At 30.8% G+C, this 18,795-nt stretch overlaps 1 protein-coding gene across 2 annotated transcripts in view; it reads right to left on the bottom strand.

Moving 5' to 3' along the window:
* The window catches only part of LOC145669662 (putative cytochrome P450 49a1), a 102,293-nt gene extending 87,853 nt beyond the window's left edge, over nucleotides 1-14,440 (bottom strand). Inside the window, exon 1 of one of the 2 annotated variants that reach the window (XM_081737919.1) lies at nucleotides 14,230-14,440. The gene's annotated coding sequence lies outside the window, so the exon portion shown is untranslated. The remainder of the gene's footprint in view (nucleotides 1-14,229) is intronic. The other variant, XM_081737918.1, reaches the window with a different exon arrangement.
* Nucleotides 14,441-18,795: the final 4,355 nt, after the last annotated feature.

Genomic DNA, 18,795 nt, shown 5'->3' with positions numbered 1-18,795 from the left:
TAATAGCCAATTGGAAGGTGATAGAAACAAATTTGAAGATGTATTAAAAACATTACAAGACACATATATAAAGAAAGATGATTTTCAAAAGATTAGGATGGATACTACTAAATTGATTATGCAGAAAGAAACTATACCCCTAATATGTCGATTGAGAGTTAAAAATGTTAAGGAACCAATCTTTAGAATATTTAATCTCTCTAATGGTTACAAATTTCTATATAATGGGAAAATAATGCACATGGAATTAAGTTTGAATAAATACTTTCTAGAGATATATTTAGGTGATACTTTGATTGAAAATTTACCTGTAAACATTAAAAAGGGTGATATAATTACGTTTCAAGCAAATAAGAATTCAGCTATGGAGGAAGGGCAACCATTGCAAGTTATTATGTATATAGAAAGAGAACTTTCATAAAGCCATTTGCTATATTCAATCTATATAACATTTTAATTCAATCTGTATAACAACATTTTAGATTGAATTATACAGATAAATTATAAATTGTTATATAGATTGAATTATTTGTTTGAATTATAGACTAAGTTATAGAATGTTATATTGATTAAATTATATAGATGAATAGTGTTTGAATTGTAGAAGTTATTATATAGATTGAATTATAGATTGAAGTTCATGATCAATTATAGTATTAATCAACAACAGCATTAATTATAGTATTAATCATCAAATACCGACACCTGCTAATTATAGTATTAATCATCAAATATCGACACCCGTTAATTATAGTATTAATCATCAAATATCGACAACAGCATCAAACAAACATATGCTTAAATTATAGTTTGAATTAGGCTAATCTTTAGAATTATATTGTTAGTTGAATTATAGTTTGAATTAGGTTGATCTTTAGAATGATGTTGTTAGTTGATATAGTGTTTCAATTATAGATTGAGGTTAATAATTTTCCATATAATAAATAATGATGATGTATTGTGTTAAGTGTAAGAAATCAACAGATACAAAAATAGATAACATTAGAATAGAACAAACAAATAATGGAAGATATGTTAGGAAAGGTATATGTGTTTTATGTGGTACTAATAAATCTCAATTCATTAAAAAGCGCGATTGACTATATGAAGGTGAAGGTATTAGAGAAGATATTATAGAAGAAATTCATAAACCATCTAGAAAAAATTATCCTAGGTTAAGTGTTATTGTTAAAGGTATAGATGATTTATGGCAAGCAGATCTTGTGGAAATGGATAGTGGTGTGTTAAAAGGTGTTTCAAAATTAAATAAAGGTTATAAGTATTTACTAACAATTATAGATGTGTTTTCAAAATATGCGTTTACTGTTCCTGTTAAAGATAAGAGTGGGAAAAATGTTACAGAAGCATTTGAATCAGTGCTAAAAGTAAAAAAACCTAATAATTTACAAACTGATCAAGGTAAAGAATTTTACAATAAAGAATTTGAAGATTTGATGGGAAAAAACAATATCAATCATTACTCAACATATAGTGGTAAAAAAGCTTCTGTTGTTGAAAGATTTAACAAAACACTTAAACAAAATATGTGGAAAAAATTTACTGTTCAAGGTAATTATAAGTGGTTAAAAATATTGCAAGGTTTAGTTGATGAATATAATAACAAAGTACATAGAACAATTGGTGTGAAACCTGTAGAAGTGAATAAGAAAAATGAGCATGTGATATTGAAAAAAGTGTATAAGAAAGAATATAAGTCTGTTAAGTTAAAGTATAAGATTGGCGATTATGTTCGTATAAGTAAAATTAAAGGTTTGTTTGAAAAAGGTTATACACCAAATTGGTCAGCAGAAGTGTTTGTTATTAACGAGGTTATACCATCTAATCCACCAACATATAAAATTAAAGATTTAAACAATGAAGAAGTTAAAGGAAGATTTTATGAACCAGAATTATTGAAAACTAAATATAAGGATGGGTATTTGGTTGAAAAAATATTGAGAAAGAAAGGTAATAAAGTGTTTGTTAAATGGTTAGGGTTTGATAATTCACATAATAGTTGGATAGATAAAGAAAATGTTGTAGTGTAAATTTAATGTGTTTAACTTTTATGAATATTTTCATACAAGGTAATAAAGTGTTTGTTAAATAATTAGGGTTTATTAAATGGTTAGGGTTTAATAATTTACATAATAATTAAATAATTAGGGTTTATTAAATGGTTAGGGTTTAATAATTTACATAATAATTAAATAATTAGGATTTATTAAATCGTTAGGGTTTAATAATTTACATAATAATTAAATAATTAGGGTTTATTAAATGGTTAGGGTTTAATAATTTACATAATAATTAAATAATTAGGGTTTATTAAATGGTTAGGGTTTAGTAATTTACATAATAATTAAATAATTAGGGTTTATTAAATGGTTAGAGTTTAATAATTTACATAATAATTAAATAAATAATTTGCATAATAATTAAATAATTAGAGTTTATTAAATGGTTAGGGTTTAATAATTTGCATAATATAATATTATAAATGTTGTAGTGTAATTTAATGTGTTTAACTTTTATAAATATTTTTATAAAAGGTAATAAAGTGTTTATTAAATGGTTAGGGTTTAATAATTTGCATAATAATTAAATAAATAATTTGCACAATAATTAAATAAATAATTTGCATAATAACTAAATAATTAGAGTTTATTAAATGGTTAGGGTTTAATAAGTTGCATAATAATTAAATAAATAAAAATAATATAATATTATAAATGTTGTAATGTAATTTAATTTGTTTAAACATGAAAAATATTATGAAAATGAATTAAAAAATCTGGTGAATATAAAAAACGATACAGTGTTTTTTTATATAAGGTGTGTTATTATATGGAAAAACACTGTATCTTTTTTTTATGTCGACATTAACAGCTGTATTAGAAAAATAAGTATGCTAATGTTGGTATAAAAATATTATGAAAATGAATTAAAAAATTTAGTGAATATAAAATTACGATACAGTGTTTTTCCATATAGAATGAGTATGAATAATGTTAATTTTACTGGTGAGGAGATGAAGGAGATGTCAATTACAAAACTAAAACAAATATGTAAAGTTAAGAAAATCCGCGGCTATAGTTATTTAAATAAGAGTGAATTAATCAAAAAATCGAACAATACCAAAATGAACCAGATGAATTGAAAGTTATATACACAATGAAAGTTGATGAACTAAAAAAACATTGTAAAAGGAAGGGGATAAAGGTTATTCTAAATTAAGAAAGGCTGAACTTATTGACCGTATTATAAAATATGAAGATGAACAAAACAGATCACAAATTAGAAACATATTTCCATTTAAACAAGATGTTTTTGAAGAATCCAAACCACAACGAATACCAATTAAAGTACAAACAAACGAAACAGCAATACAGAAACGATTACAAACTATCACAATCGAAAACATAGGAGGATATAAGGATCCGGTGAAGTTTTTAAATATAAGTGGGAAAGTAGTTATTAATAAAATCAAGGAAGAATTAAAGCATCACCCATTAAAAGTCAACCTTGTATTCATTTGTGATTATATTAAAGATAAAGAAGTACAAGAACGCAATTTTAAAACTATGAATGAAAGAATATTACAATCAACTGACTTAGATGAATATATAACCAATGCTAAACAAAAACTATGTAGAGAGATGGAGGAATTTCAAGGAAGAGGTTCAGGATGGTCATTACATGAAATTAAATATTTAGAAATCAGACTAAATAAATATGTACCATTACGAGCTTCTTCCTATATTGACCTTCCTAAACCAATTAAAGATAAAAAAGCAGTGATTAATGTTCAAAATAAAGATAATAAATGTTTCTTATATTCTATTGCATGTTATTTAAAACCTATAGATCACCAATCACATCCTCAACGGCCTTCAAACTATACAGAAATTGTGGATGAATTACAAGAGAAATATTGTAAGGGTATTGAATTCCCTGTACAATTAAAAGATATAGTAAAGTTTGAAAAAAGAAGTAACATATCCATTAACGTGTATACCTATGATGATGAATATAATACATACCCACTTCAAATCACAAAAAATAACCAGGATAAACACATCAATTTATTATATGTAAAAGATGAAAATAATGATCACTTTTGTTGGATAAAGGATTTATCAAGATTAATAAGAAGTCAAGTAACAAAGCATAAGGAAAAATTATACTTTTGTGATAAATGTTTAAGACATTTTAGAAATGAGATACAATTACAAGAACATGAACTATATTGTAAGGAGTATGAATCTGTTAGAATAGAACTTCCAAAACCATATAACAATCAAATACAATTTCAAAATTATAATAGATCATTGAGGGTACCATTTGCGATATATGCCGATTTTGAATGCTTGTTATGTAAAATGGATGTAGACCATAATTGTTCTAAAACTGTGAAGTATCAAAAGCATTTACCAATGAGTTTCTGTTATTACATCAAATACTCAAATGGTGTGTATAAAAGTCCTGTTAGTTACATTGGTTTAGATGCTGCAAAGGTGTTTGTGGAGAAGTTAAAACAAGAAGCAATAGAAATAAAGAAAATATATAACAAAAGAGTTAAAATGAATGGCCTAACTAAAGATGAGGAAAATAGATATAATAATTCCAATAGTTGTCATATATGTGAGAGAAACTTGAATGATTTACCACCAGCAATTGAAAAACAAATAAATATGTTAAATAAGAAAATAAAATTCGCTAAAAATAATGATAGCATGGTTGAAAAATTAGAAGAATGGAAACATGAATTAGGTAAATGTTTGAAAAATATAAATATAAATAAAGCAAAAGTAAGAGATCATGATCATTTAACTGGAAAGTTTAGAGGTGCAGCTCACAGTTATTGTAACTTAAGCTATCGAAATCCTAATTTTATTCCAGTATTTATTCACAATTTAAGTGGTTATGATACTCACCTGTTTGTTAAAGAACTTGCTTATGATAAGAATGAAATAAAACTAATTGCAAATAATGAGGAAAAATATATAACATACTCAAAATATGTGAAGGTTGATAAAAAGAATGGAATTAATTTACGATTTCTAGATTCATTTAGGTTTATGTCAAGGGGTTTAGCAGAACTAGCAAATAACCTTACAAAAGAACAATATAGAGAAACGTCAAAGTATTTCACTAATGATTTATTAGATTTAGTAATTAAAAAAGGTGTGTACCCATATGATTATATTGACTCAATTGAAAGATTAGAAGAAACAAAACTACCTTCAAAAGAAATGTTCTTTAATAAACTTACTAACACCCACATCAGTGATGAAGATTATGAGCATGCGAAAAATGTTTGGAAGTCATTCAATATTAAAAATCTAGGTGAATATACAGAACTTTATAACAGGACAGATGTATTAATATTAGCCGATGTATTTGAAAATTTTAGAGATGTGTGTTTAAAGGCATATGGTTTAGATCCTGCTTGGTATTTCACTGCTCCTGGTTTATCGTGGGATTCAATGTTAAAGGTGACTAAAATCGAACTAGAAATGTTAACTGACTATGACAAAATATTAATGATTGAAAAAGGTATAAGAGGTGGAATTTCACAATGTAGTAAGAGGTATGTAAAAGCAAATAATAAGTATATGAAAAGTTATAATAAAGATGAACTTTCAAAGTATTTAACTTATCTAGATGCAAATAATTTATATGGATGGGCAATGAGTCAATACATGCCTTACAAAGACTAAATGGGTTCAACCTTACATAAACATAATGAATATTCCAGATGATTCAGAAACTGGCTACATATTAGAAGTGGATTTAGAATATCCAGAATACTTACATGATAAACATACAGATCTACCATTAGCTCGAGAAAATATGTGCCCACCAGGATCGAAACAATCAAAATTATTAACAACGCTTTACAATAAAGAAAGATATGTTATTCACTATAGAAATTTAAAATTATATATGTCACTTGGAATGATATTAAAGAAAATTCACCGAGTATTAGAGTTCAAGCAATCAAATTGGTTAAAGGAATATATTGATCTAAATACAAATATGAGAACAAAAGCTAAGAATAATTTCGAGAAAGAGTTTTACAAGTTAATGAATAATAGTGTATTTGGTAAAACAATGGAAAACATTAGAAAGAGGCCATCAATTACTTTAGAATGTGATCCAATGAGGGTGGAAAAGTTAATAGCGAAACCGAACTTTGATTATAGAACAATATTTACTGAAGATTTGTGTGCGATACATATGAAAAAAGAAAAATTGACCTTCAACAAACCTATATATGTTGGTATGAGTGTGTTAGATTTATCAAAACTATTAATGTATGACTTCCATTACAACATTATGAAACCTAAATATGATATTGATATAAACTTATGTTATACGGATACTGATAGTTTTATATATGAAATTGGGACAGATGACTTCTACAAAGACTTAAATGAAATGATTGATTTATTTGATACAAGTGATTATGGAAAGGATAATCAATATGGAATACCATTAGTAAACAAAAAAGTATTAGGAAAGATGAAGGATGAAAACAATGGTAAAATAATGACAGAATTTATTGGGTTAAGGTCGAAAATGTATGCCTTTAAAGTTGAAAATAAAGAGGAGAAAAAAGCAAAAGGAATAACAAAATGTGTAGTAGCAAAAGAGTTACAATTTGATGATTATAAGCAAACCCTATTCAATGATGTGAAAACATATAAAAATATAAATCTAATTCGAAGTTGTAAGCATGATGTATATACCATAGCTGTAAATAAGTTAGCATTAGATTCGAATGATGATAAAAGATATATACTAGAGGGTGGTATAAGTACATTAGCTTGGGGGCATTATAAGATATAGTTATAATGTATTTATGTGTAGTTTAGTTTTAGGTCATATTTAATTAACTTTTATGTATGGTGTAGTTTAGTTTTAGGTCATATTTAATTAACTTTTATGTATAGTTTAGTTTAGTTTTAGGTCATATTTAATTAACTTTTATGTATAGTTTAGTTTGGTTTTAGGTCATATTTAATTAACTTTTATGTATAGTTTAGTTTTAGGTCATATTTAATTAACTTTTATGTATAGTTTAGTTTAGTTTTAGGTCATATTTAATTAACTTTTATGTATAGTTTAGTTTAGTTTTAGGTCATATTTAATTAACTTTTATGTATAGTTTAGTTTTAGGTCATATTTAATTAACTTTTATGTATAGTTTAGTTTTAGATAAAATTTATATTTTTAAGTCATAAAAGTTGTTTTTGTAATTTTATCCTTAGACATAGGCAACCAGTAATGCATGAAAATAATTGTTTTGTAGTCTAGTATTTATGTCCTGTTTACATTTCCTTAATACGTTCTTACATAGTGAAGATTTTTGATTTTTTATAATTTTATCCTTAGACATAGACAACCAGTAACGCGTTAGAAAAAATATTATAAAAAATAGAAACCATTTACCGTTTGAATTTTGAAAATCGGTTAATATTTGACGATGTTGCAGCAAGTTCAAAATTTCGGGAATTTTTTACGGGTTTATTTTTGAGTTTTCGGGAAAATGTTATTCTTTAAAAAAGTCTTAAAATTTTATTTGACTTATGATAGTATTTTTATTATTTCGATTTGTTGAAATTTTGTGGAGATATTGAAAAAGGGAAAAGTATTCTTTGGGTTATGCAGCCATTTATGCATTTTGAAAAATTGGTTACGTTATTAGTATTCATTTACCGTTTGAATTTTTGAAATCGGTTAATTAGGAGCCGAGGAATTAATTAATAACGTTATTTGGGGTGGCACTGCAAGTGTTGCCAACTCACTTTTAACAATTATCATATTTATTAGTAGTGGGGTGAATTCATCCCTATATGTTTTAAAGCGATATCTTGAAAAATTAAAATCCTGGAACGTTCCGAAAAAATATATTGGGTTGGATACACTGCATGGTAAAACATTAGTTTCGTTGGCGGGTTTATTTAAACAGTTTCTCGTTCATGCTAGCTAAGTAACAGGGAAAGTTTTTTAATTTGCATAGTTGAAGTTGTCCGTTCAAAAATTTTCATGAGGAATAACCTTGAATCAAGAAATCGAAGACAGACACTCCGGCAAAGGTTTCATCTGGGTTAATGCTGGCGGAGTTAATGCTGGCGGAGTTGCTTATAAAAAGAAAGAAAATATGTTGTTGCCTCTCTCAAGCAAACTGAATTGTAAATGTGTGTGTGTGGACAAACCTTCTGTGCTGTGTTGGGTTGTATAAATACAGGCGGCAAAATGCTAAATTCGTTATTTTTTATCCGATTTTGATAATTCAAACGGTATTTAAAAGAGTATGTATCAGAGTTTAAAATGTAATTGTTCATTCTTGTTAAATGTTGTTAGATTTAGTGATTTTTTGTTTTTGTAACTAGATTTAATGATTTTTTGTAACCAAATTTAGTGATTTTTTGAAGTCAAAACCGGTTATAACCAGATTTTGTAACTAGATTTAGTGATTTTTTAAAGTCAAAACCGGTTATAACTAGATTTTGTAACCAGATTTAGTGATTTTGTAACTAAATTTAGTGATTTTGTAACTAGATTTAGTGACTTTTTTGTAACCAGATTTAGTGATTTTTTGTAACTAGATTTAGTGATAGAATGCATTAGAAGTTATTATGAGTAAGATAGAAGTTATTTGATATGGTGATAGAAGTTATTTGGGAAATAGGGAATGCGGTAGAAATTATTAGGGGTAGTTTAGAAGTTATTTGGAGGTAGGGGGATGCGCTATTGTTATTAGGAGTGCGCTATTATTATTGATGGTGTGCTAGATTGTTATTGGAAATGATGAAGTGGCGCAGAAACCCCACCCCACCCCACCCCTACTACCATACTTTCTCTCCTATTTTCACTCGAAGATAAAAATGACAAATTGGCAGCAAAGATTTTCCATAGTAATTTCTTTATTTCAATTTTATATTAGAACCAAACAAATTATTTAAACATTTTTTCTTTTCTTTTAGTTTAGTTTATTTAATTATATATTTGCCAGGAAGAGCAGTCAATATTATTTTATGCAAGACTAACGGTGTCCTCTCCGTTTGCCTAGTGGCTGGTATGTGCCTCCTTGGTACATCTCGTCCCGGGTTCGAATCACGGTGAGAGAGCAGAAAAATTTACTTTCACGGTCATTCACTTTCATTAATCATCCGTTTATTTTAGCCTAAAGGGTATACGCGTGGGACGTTAAACTAAAAAAGTTCATATCTATTTTCATTTGCAGTAATAACACTGATCTTTCATCGTACTAAAATTATTCTTACATACGCTAAAATAATATTCCTATCTTTCTAACAAGGAATGGACATGAACGTATCATCCGGACATCCGAATCAAACCTAGTCCATTCGATATACATAACAAAGACATGTTCATTCACAAAGAATTAGGTGCCATGGACAACAAAGTAACTCCCTGGGGCCCATTAACTCTGTTAGTATAAAGAAAATCGTAGACTCGCAGTGAAATAGCTATTGTATCAACACTGTTTACTGGAAAGTTATAGTTTATAGTTTATTCTCTTCAGCATGAGCTCTTCACAAGCTTTTCAGAGGTGCTATGTATGCTATGTATTGGGGCCCATAACGTACTTGTAGAAGGAAAATTGGAAGAATGTAGGCAAAATTCCCTCCAGAAATCCCTCCCATAAACTTTGGACCCCTTTGGAGTGGCCCCTGGTAAAACCACACAATCCAAATATACCTCAAAAATAGTATAGATAATAAGAGATGCATATATCAAGTTTTTTTATTGATAGACGGAAAAGACAAGAGGGAAAGATTTGTACACCAATACACACTTTCCCCTCATACCTATTCTGTCTAGCAATACAAAACTTGGTACACACATTTTCAATAATCTGTACTATTTTTCGAGATGCATTTGAATTGCGTGCTTTTACCCGGGGCCACTCCAGAGGGGTCCAAAGTTGATGGGAGGGATTTCTGGAGGGAATTTTCCCGGCATTCTCCGAGTTTTCCCTATTCAAGTATGTTAGAGGCCCCCATACATAGCCACTCTGGAAAGCTTGTTTCATGCTGAAGAGAATGAACTATATAAACCATGACTTTCCAATGAACAGTGTTGATGCAATAGCTATTTCACTGCGAGTCTACGGTTTTCTTTATACTAACAGGATTAATGCGCCCCACTTGCTTACTCCGTTGTCCATGGCGCCTTTTTTTTTTTTTTTTTTTTTTTGTATGAACATATGTTTGTTATGTTTATCGAATGGACTAGGTTTGATTCGGATGTCCGGATGACAGGTTCATGTCCGTTTCTTGTAAGAATGAGTTGAATTTTATTCTCTTAAATGGTAGGTTCTGCTACCAATGAGTTTTGTTTAACTTTTTTTTTCTTAATTTTAGATTTGGGCCTGGAAATGTTTCTTCCACGTTTCTCGGTCTTCAGTTTCCTCTTTTAAAACCCAAGGTTTTCTTCTGTTTTTTTTTTTAAATTATTGATCAACTATGTTCTTCTTCTTCCTCCTCCTCACTTTCCTTCTATTTTTCCTTATGTGGCGGTATGAAGAAGACATTTTTTTTCCGTAAGATATACCCACGAAAGATGGTGGCTAAAAGCGTCTTTCTTCTCTTCTATCAATTTTAAAAACATCTTCATTTGTTACTCTTTCCATGCAGGGGCGTCATTTAGGGGGGTAGGGAGGGACATTTACCCCCCTGAGTTTGAGATGTATATAGATTTTATTAATAGAATAGTAGTAAATCAGTGAAAAACGCGAAATTTTACTTATATCAAGGGGTCTTGCCCCCCCCCCCAAGCAAAATCTGAAATGACGCTCCAGTCTCCATCCATTTACATATCTCTTACATTTATCTGTCACTGGTGATGGCCATAAACCATAAATTTGTAATAACTTATGGATTGTGAATACCACATGTCATCCGTTTTCCGTTGATTATATCCCTATTTGGATAAATATATTACCGGTATTTTATTTAACAATTACTCTCGAACTCGAATCAAATACTCGACAAGAAAAATCTAAATATTAAAAAATGAGTTGAGTTGTTTTAAATGGTCAGGAAACGAATTAAGAGCTTTTTTTAGTATACTACATATGACTTGTATTTCAAGAATATTATCACCGCAGCATTATATTTTGCAGTATACAACCACACAAAATTCATTCCTAACGATATGTTTTATTTCTTTACAGAAAGAGAATTCACCTCCCATTCCCTCAGAAATTTGAACAGAAACTATTATGTTTCGATATTAGCATATGTTTACAATTATAAGAAATGTATTCATTGTATACTGCATGCATTACCACATGAGTTAACCTGTGTAACCTATCCTGACGACGGACACCTCTCATTTCCGTATGTCACGTTAGTCCCTGCTACTGAGAGATTTCACTGTACTTACGTTACATATTACGTACAATGTAATCTAAGATTTAGAATCTTTTTCATCATTATTGTTTGTAGGCCAGGGACGGCTTTAGAATTTTATTTTTGGGTAGGCCTGTTCCCTCGCTTAAGGATACGTATACACTAGGCTGGTTCGAAAAAAAAAAATCACTTTTTTTTTTTAATTTCCGGGACGCTACAGTGCGCAAAATTACCGTTGGTATACACAAGAAAAACCCAATCCCGAACGCTATATTGCGCAAAAGTTGCCCTTGGTATAGATAAGATAAAACCCAAAACTCTCAAATTTTGCAAAATTTTGACAGCTATGCGCGACCAGAAGATAACATATAAATATTCTTTATTTACTTTAACGTTGTTTTTACACACCTGAAGAAACCTTTAAGCCATACAGGGTCGACGTGGTATATTCTTTAGTAGTTTTAGAAAAATATTGAACATTTATTGTTTTTCCCGGATTTTTCCAAATTTCAACGGCAATGTGCGACCGGAAGATACCGGAAGATAAACAAAAATTTTCCTTTTTGGATTTATTTCTTGTCTGTACCAACGGCAACTTTTGCGCACTATAGCATTCCGGAAAGTAAAGAGTGTTTTTTTTTTTCGAACCACCCTAGTATACACATTTGATTGATTAATGACAGTAGGATATTGCATTTACAGTAGTAGTTGATGCTATTTGTCAAATAATTATCTACCATTAATATAAATAGATGTGCCTACCCGGCCTACCCGCTAAAGCCGTCACTGTTGTAGCCTACTTATTATTATTATTATTATTATTATTATTAATTTCCATGTCTGTAAGGGATATAGCGAATATCCCGAGGGTTACACGTACGTATTCCAGACTGAGAATCGCTGGGCAAAGAGAAAATGACCATGATCAGGCATCAATTTAGATGATTTTGACCTTGAGCGTAGGAAGAAAGAAAAAAAAAAGTGCTGTAACCTTGGGCTGCACGTTTCCGTCTTGTGAACCCTGTGGACATCGAAGATTTGTTCTCTATGCATAGAAAAATGATTGGTTTTCAGTTTCTGTTCTTGCAATGCACAAAACGAAAATAGGCGTATGGATGCATGCATTCAATAATACATGCATATTGCAAGTTTTCTAGGAAAGGACAAAAACATAAGACTTTTAGAAAACAAAAAATAAATTTAAATTAATATAATAATAATAATAATAATAATAATAATAATAATAATAATAATAATAATAATAATAATAATAATAATAATAATAATGGAGGTACGATATCTGAGTGGTAGAGCGCTTCCTTCTGGTTTGTAGGGTCCCTGTTCGATGTCGGGCAAAATAAGTTTGTGGTGGAAAACATCGTGCCCGCGGATTTTCTCGGAGTACTCCCATTTCCTCCCACTTTGTCATTCCAAAAAAAATTTCATTATCACTTGTTTGCTTTAATTATCGTCTCCATTGGCCCAAATGGGATAATCATGGGCATTAAACTGAAAGTTTTTAAAAGTTAATGTCCTGTTTGTCGTAAAGGCGCGATATCTTCAGTTTCTCTTGAATTTTTCGGGAAGAAGTATCTGAACTCCATAGACACGTCTCTGCTACAAAATGACTTTTTTCCTTTTGAAAAAAAGAAAATTTTTCGTAGTAACGTTTATTTTACTCACGACTTTACACGGACTCGCCTATTTTAAATGTAAAAGTAGCATTTCTTTTTCTTAAATGATAGCTAGTAAATCTGCGTCTTCGAATTCCTGGGCGGCGTACCTGCTTAACAAATATAATCCTAGCTCCCGCCCAAGTGAACTTTGTAGGGGACAAACATTGTGTGTGTGGGTTTCCTCGCGGTTCTCCCGTTTCCTCCCACTTTTATTCATTTCACCATTTCATTCATTTCTCATTATCACAGTCTACTTTAGCCTAACCGGCATAACCGTGGGACGTAAAACTCAAAGATCTATTTTTTTATTTTTTTTTTAGCATAAATACAAGTAGTGGTTCGAAAACCAGTTTGGGGGCACGGTGTCTTTCTGGTAGAGCGCTTATCTCTGGTGCGCTGGTTCGATCCCCGGCCAAGTAAATATGTGGTGAACAGCATCGTGTCCGTGGGTTTTCTGGGGTACTCCTGTTTTTCTTGCACATTCTCATTCCACCAATTCTTTCATCACCATTCACTTGCCTTAATCATTGTGTCATTTAGCCTAACAGGCACAATCGTGGGACGTTAAACTGAAAGATTTCCTTAACCAATTTTAAGGATAATAATATGTACTGTCTCATTTGGCATTAGTATTTAAAAGGGACGTTAAGAGTCTTCATCCTGGCGAAATTAAAATATCGCTAATTTTACAGTAATTATGTGATATCTTCAAATAGACAAAAGATAATCGAAATGTGGAACAAGAGCGCCCTAGACAATACTATTTTACATGAGAAACAGTTATCACCACTCAATTATCTGCTTTCGATTTCGAGTCATTTTGAAAATCGGCATTTATTTTCGCGTTTCTAAACAGCTGAAAACGAAAAGCCATTAGGTGACTTGTGTTAACGGGCGCTCTTGTTCCATGTTTTAACTATCTTTTATCTATTTGAAGATATCACATAATTACTGTAAAATTAGCGGTATTTTAATTTCGCCGGGATGAAGACTCTTAATTAATAAATTTATTATTCATTATTAACTTAGGTCATTAAGCAGTTATCAATGCTTTTATACGCATTGTTCATTTACTCTGCTACAAGTATCAAAGCAATTACGTAAGTCATCAAGATAAGTTTACATGACAAGAATAAAAAATTAATTTAAAAAAATATACTTACCTGTTTTCCCCTCTTAAAAATAAAAGTACACGATGTCAACCATCTCACATTGATACTATAACATCAAACGGTACACATACTTTTACGATTACAGAACGTTATTATGAAATCATGCCAATTTGATCTTAACGAAAATTTCAGTGCTAACTCACTCACGGGATAACGAAATAAATGTCAACAAACATTTATGCTATGAACACCAGATGAATGTTACAAACAAGTGACATATAGTGACCTCGCACGGCAGCAACGAGAACTAGCTGTGTGACTGTCACTGTTGAGCATTAGCAATATCGTTGACTGGTCATGACTCAGTCCATGATAAGTCAGAACGTTACCTAACTATCAGTACGTGGTATTTTTTATCTATTTTATAAAATTAGCACTAAATTTGTTATCACATGATTAGCGAAAAATTATACTCAACAACAAGGCAGCAAATAATAACTTTGTTCCAACAACGTCATTTCAGGTGGAAGGGGGGGGGGAAGCAAGATGCTCCACCGCATAGGAGTTTCATGTTAGTATACAATCGATTAAAAGGTATGGACTTCTCGAACTCAGGGGGACAATTTCCCCCCAAATGACGAATCTGCCCCATTATTATTGTTACCCAGAGCCAGGGGTTCATTCCCGGTTTGCCTACACTCACTTGACGAGCGATATTAATTGTTTAAGGGATTATTATTATTATTATTATTATTATTATTATTATTATTATTATTATTATTATTATTATTATTATTATTTATTATTATTATTATTATTATTTTTTTTTTTTTTTTTTTTTTTTTTACAAAGATTTATGAACAAGTTTGTTTCTCAACGTCAGAAACAGCTCTGACGTGATTGACTGTGATTCTAGCCAAATACGTGCAATGCAAATTTTAGTTCCAAAGTCAGTAATTTTTCAAAAATGTTCCTTTTCAAATGGTTCTTCTAGAAAATGATAAACGTAACTTACTTTTCAGATATACTTTTAACTAGCTAGAAAGCAGTCATCGTAAAAGGATTCATTAAAATCCACTTTTTAAAGTAAAGAAAAGCAGGAATAAGTAAGGAAAATGGGTCTACACTTGTAGCAAGGAACGATGATTCTCAGGATTCGTATTATACTTACAAATACAATTCACAAGAGACTTGTATGTATTACAATATAATGTTTCTAATATGCTATACTATGTCACCATTTATAATATGTAGTGCTCACAGTGCCGTGCAGTGGGGCTGCAAGCTGGGCGACGGTCCCAGGCGCAGAGGTAAAGGGGCGCAAAATTCGGGAGAAAAAAAAGAAAAGAATGAAAGAATAGAGAGGAAAAATTACCTGGAATGTTACTAGTATAAAGTTAAATCCTCTTCCTGCTTTAGAAAGTGGTCCTATAATGTTACTCATGTTAGAAAAATGCATCTGCGCATATATAATGTAAAGAAAAAAGTAATAAAAACTGCTCAAAATAAAGGAAAACCAGGGTATATTTTTGAAAATTTTCTTACGCTTCGCGCCAACCATGGTCGTGCTTCGCGGCTGGTCTGTCGACCTCACTCATATGTAGGGAGTGCCGTCGTATACTCTCGTCCCGGGCACTGATTTTCCACGACACGGCCCAAATTTTGTTTCCAAATGTAAGCAGTGGGGAACTGCATCTACATACTGTAGTAAGTCAATTTCCCCTTACTCAAATTTAGATTTTAACGTATTGTTGCAGTTATCAACACGTTTATATTTTAAACTTTATTGCCTTCGGCTTGTCTTCAACTTTAAGAAGCTGCATAAATCTTTCATTTTTATACTGTAGTAACTGAAAAAAGAGTATATGCATTTGGATACTTCTTCGTATATACATTTGGAAAAAGAGTACATACATTTGAATGTTTAGTTTGTTTGTGAGGTACAGTTTTGCATAGCTGTTTGATCTAATTTTGAAATTCACAAAGGTTTACTCTATACTCTGTAGCTCCTCTCTCTATATTTTTTAAATATTTCCTTTAAAATATTTAAAACAGTCAGTTATTATTTCATCTAATACTGTTCTGGTGCATTCAATTTCCACCTCGTTCTTCCACTTTCCACATCATTAGATAGGGATCCCATTAGCTATGGAGCGCTACGGCTCTGAATATAATGAAATATTTACAGAAGGAAAAAAATTGGAAGTGACTTAGTTTTTTCTTTCAAAAATTTAATTTCAAAAATTACGATTTTCTTTATTTGAATTATAACATTCAAAAATGTTCTAAAGGTATCTATAGCAGCAAACTTAAATGTACTTACACAAAGTATCAAATAGTACATATAATTTACTTTAAATTGCCGTTTGTGTTTCAAATCAATATTTTCAGAAATAAAAGAGCTACAGAGTTTACCGCAAACTTTTGTAAAGTGTAAAAAACTTACAAAGCTATTGATATAAAAAGACTCCTCATAAACAAAACACAACTCTCAAAATACACAACAATGTTGTGTAAATACGTATATAGGGGAAGTCAGTTTAATATGAGCAGTCCGAAAATTGAGCAGCACGAAGCTTAAACTCACACAGCGCACAGATACCTTGCGCTAGAGGAAAACAACGAAGTTGGTAGCATTGTTTGGAGTTTCATGAATTTGCAGAGAGGAGTCCAAGTTCATTCCTTGCAGTTATTGTGAAATAAAAGACAATTTTACAGGTACCTAGAATAAAAACATGTAGCTTTTTGGACTATAGTTAAATCAGGGTAATGGATAATAAGCTAAAACTTGGTATCTTTGCGTTGTATATAATTTGTCACTGATAATCAGTTCGGTCTAGGAACACAACGCCAGTCTTCTGTTCACTTCTTTCCTATAAACAGAGTTGCCAATTACAGCATGTTAAAATATCATTAGCAGTCGGTGAAATATGAGTTTTAAATTCAGTTTAATATGAGCACACACATTTTTTAAACTAATGAGAGAAATGAACATGTTGAGCTTTTCCAGATGTTAACTAAAGTAGATATTTCGCAATGACATATTTGTAATAACATGGATGATATGAATTCTACAATCTTCAAGTTTATAACAGCAATGTATTTACCAAATTAGAATTTGCAGAAATGGTCACGAAAGCATGGAATACCAATGCTACTGTTGGAATTGCTTCAAGTGCATTTAAAGCAACTGGACTGTGGTCAGTAGATGTATATGGTATTCCTGGTTACGCTTATGTTGCAGAAAATTCTTCTCTCGATGTTTCTCAAGAAACTTTAAGGTCATCTGCTAGTAATAATGACCCAACAAGCTCTTCTACACTACCTAGTGTTGCTATAGTGCATACATCACCAACCAATACAGCTACAGGTCAAGGACTTGCCTGTTTCGCAAACACTGAACATCAAGCGTCTCAGGAAATACTATCAACCAAGTTTCTCCAACACCGCGAAAAATTGTCAAATAACTTTTTCCCCTCTGCTTACTATTCAGAGCTAAAGCAACAGAAAAGGAAGACATAGAGGAAAAGCACGAGAACTTAGATCAAGGCAATTGATAATACAGCTTCAGTCCAAATGCATTTGAAAAGAAAGACTTCCTTTAAAGGTGGAGAAGCAGACATCCATAAATAACTTAAATCTAAAGCACAAGTGGATACTAATAGTTTTATTGAAGAAAACGCCAGAAATGCTACGTTAGGAAAGACGACAGGCTTATCCATACAGTGTGAGGAGAATGATAGTATTTGCCATATTTGTGAGGGAAAGTTTAGTGAAGACTCCAAAAGGGAGGAAGGGATCAAGTGTGATATGTGCCAAGACTAATATCATGTTTTTTTGTGTGAACGTTCAGTGCTCTGAGTTCTTTCTTTGTGATTATTGTAGAAGATTTAGTGCCTAGTTATTTACGTCAAACCGATAGACAGGACTCTTGAAATGAACTGTGTTTTACGTGCATGTGCAACTATCTTTGCTCGTTATTGTAATCATCTACGTTTTATTTCTTCTTTTGTACATTTTTTGTATCTGCTTTGTATTTTATGAGAAAATATTCAAAAAGAAACGCTGCTCATATTTGCCCTATGAAGTGCTCATATTACCCTTGTACTACGGAAAATATGAGCACTGCGCACCTACCTTACTAACCTGTTTATTACTCACGAACAAAAGTATATATAACCTTGTACTTTTTAGCGTTTGTAGACGTAAGATCAGGCTTTCTTTTGGTGATACTTTTTAGTTTCTGTAATACATCATTTTTCAGATATATTAGTATTTTCATTAACTATGCTCATATTCAACTAACTTCCCTTATATGGTACTTGTACCGATTATGGCCCGGGTCCCTAATATTTACGTTGGTGCTACTAGATGACAAATATATTTACGCTTGTCATGAGGACATAGCTTATATTGTCATCTAGTAGCACCAACGTAAATCTGCAGAGATATTATCTGTGGACCATATTAGGAACCCGGGCCATAATCGGTACAAGTACCATATATATATATATATATATATATATATATATATATATATATATATATAATGATCATATTCGTTTATTTGAAATGAATTGACCTCATAGAGTAATGCAGCTTAAAAATTAGAAATAA

Source organism: Thermobia domestica, chromosome 14 (assembly GCF_964235325.1).
Source record: "Thermobia domestica chromosome 14, izTheDome1.hap1.1, whole genome shotgun sequence".
Classification (NCBI taxonomy): Eukaryota; Metazoa; Arthropoda; class Insecta; order Zygentoma; family Lepismatidae; genus Thermobia; species Thermobia domestica.
The sequence above is the reverse complement of the archived record's forward strand: the minus strand, read 5'-3'. Positions and strand labels throughout refer to the sequence as shown.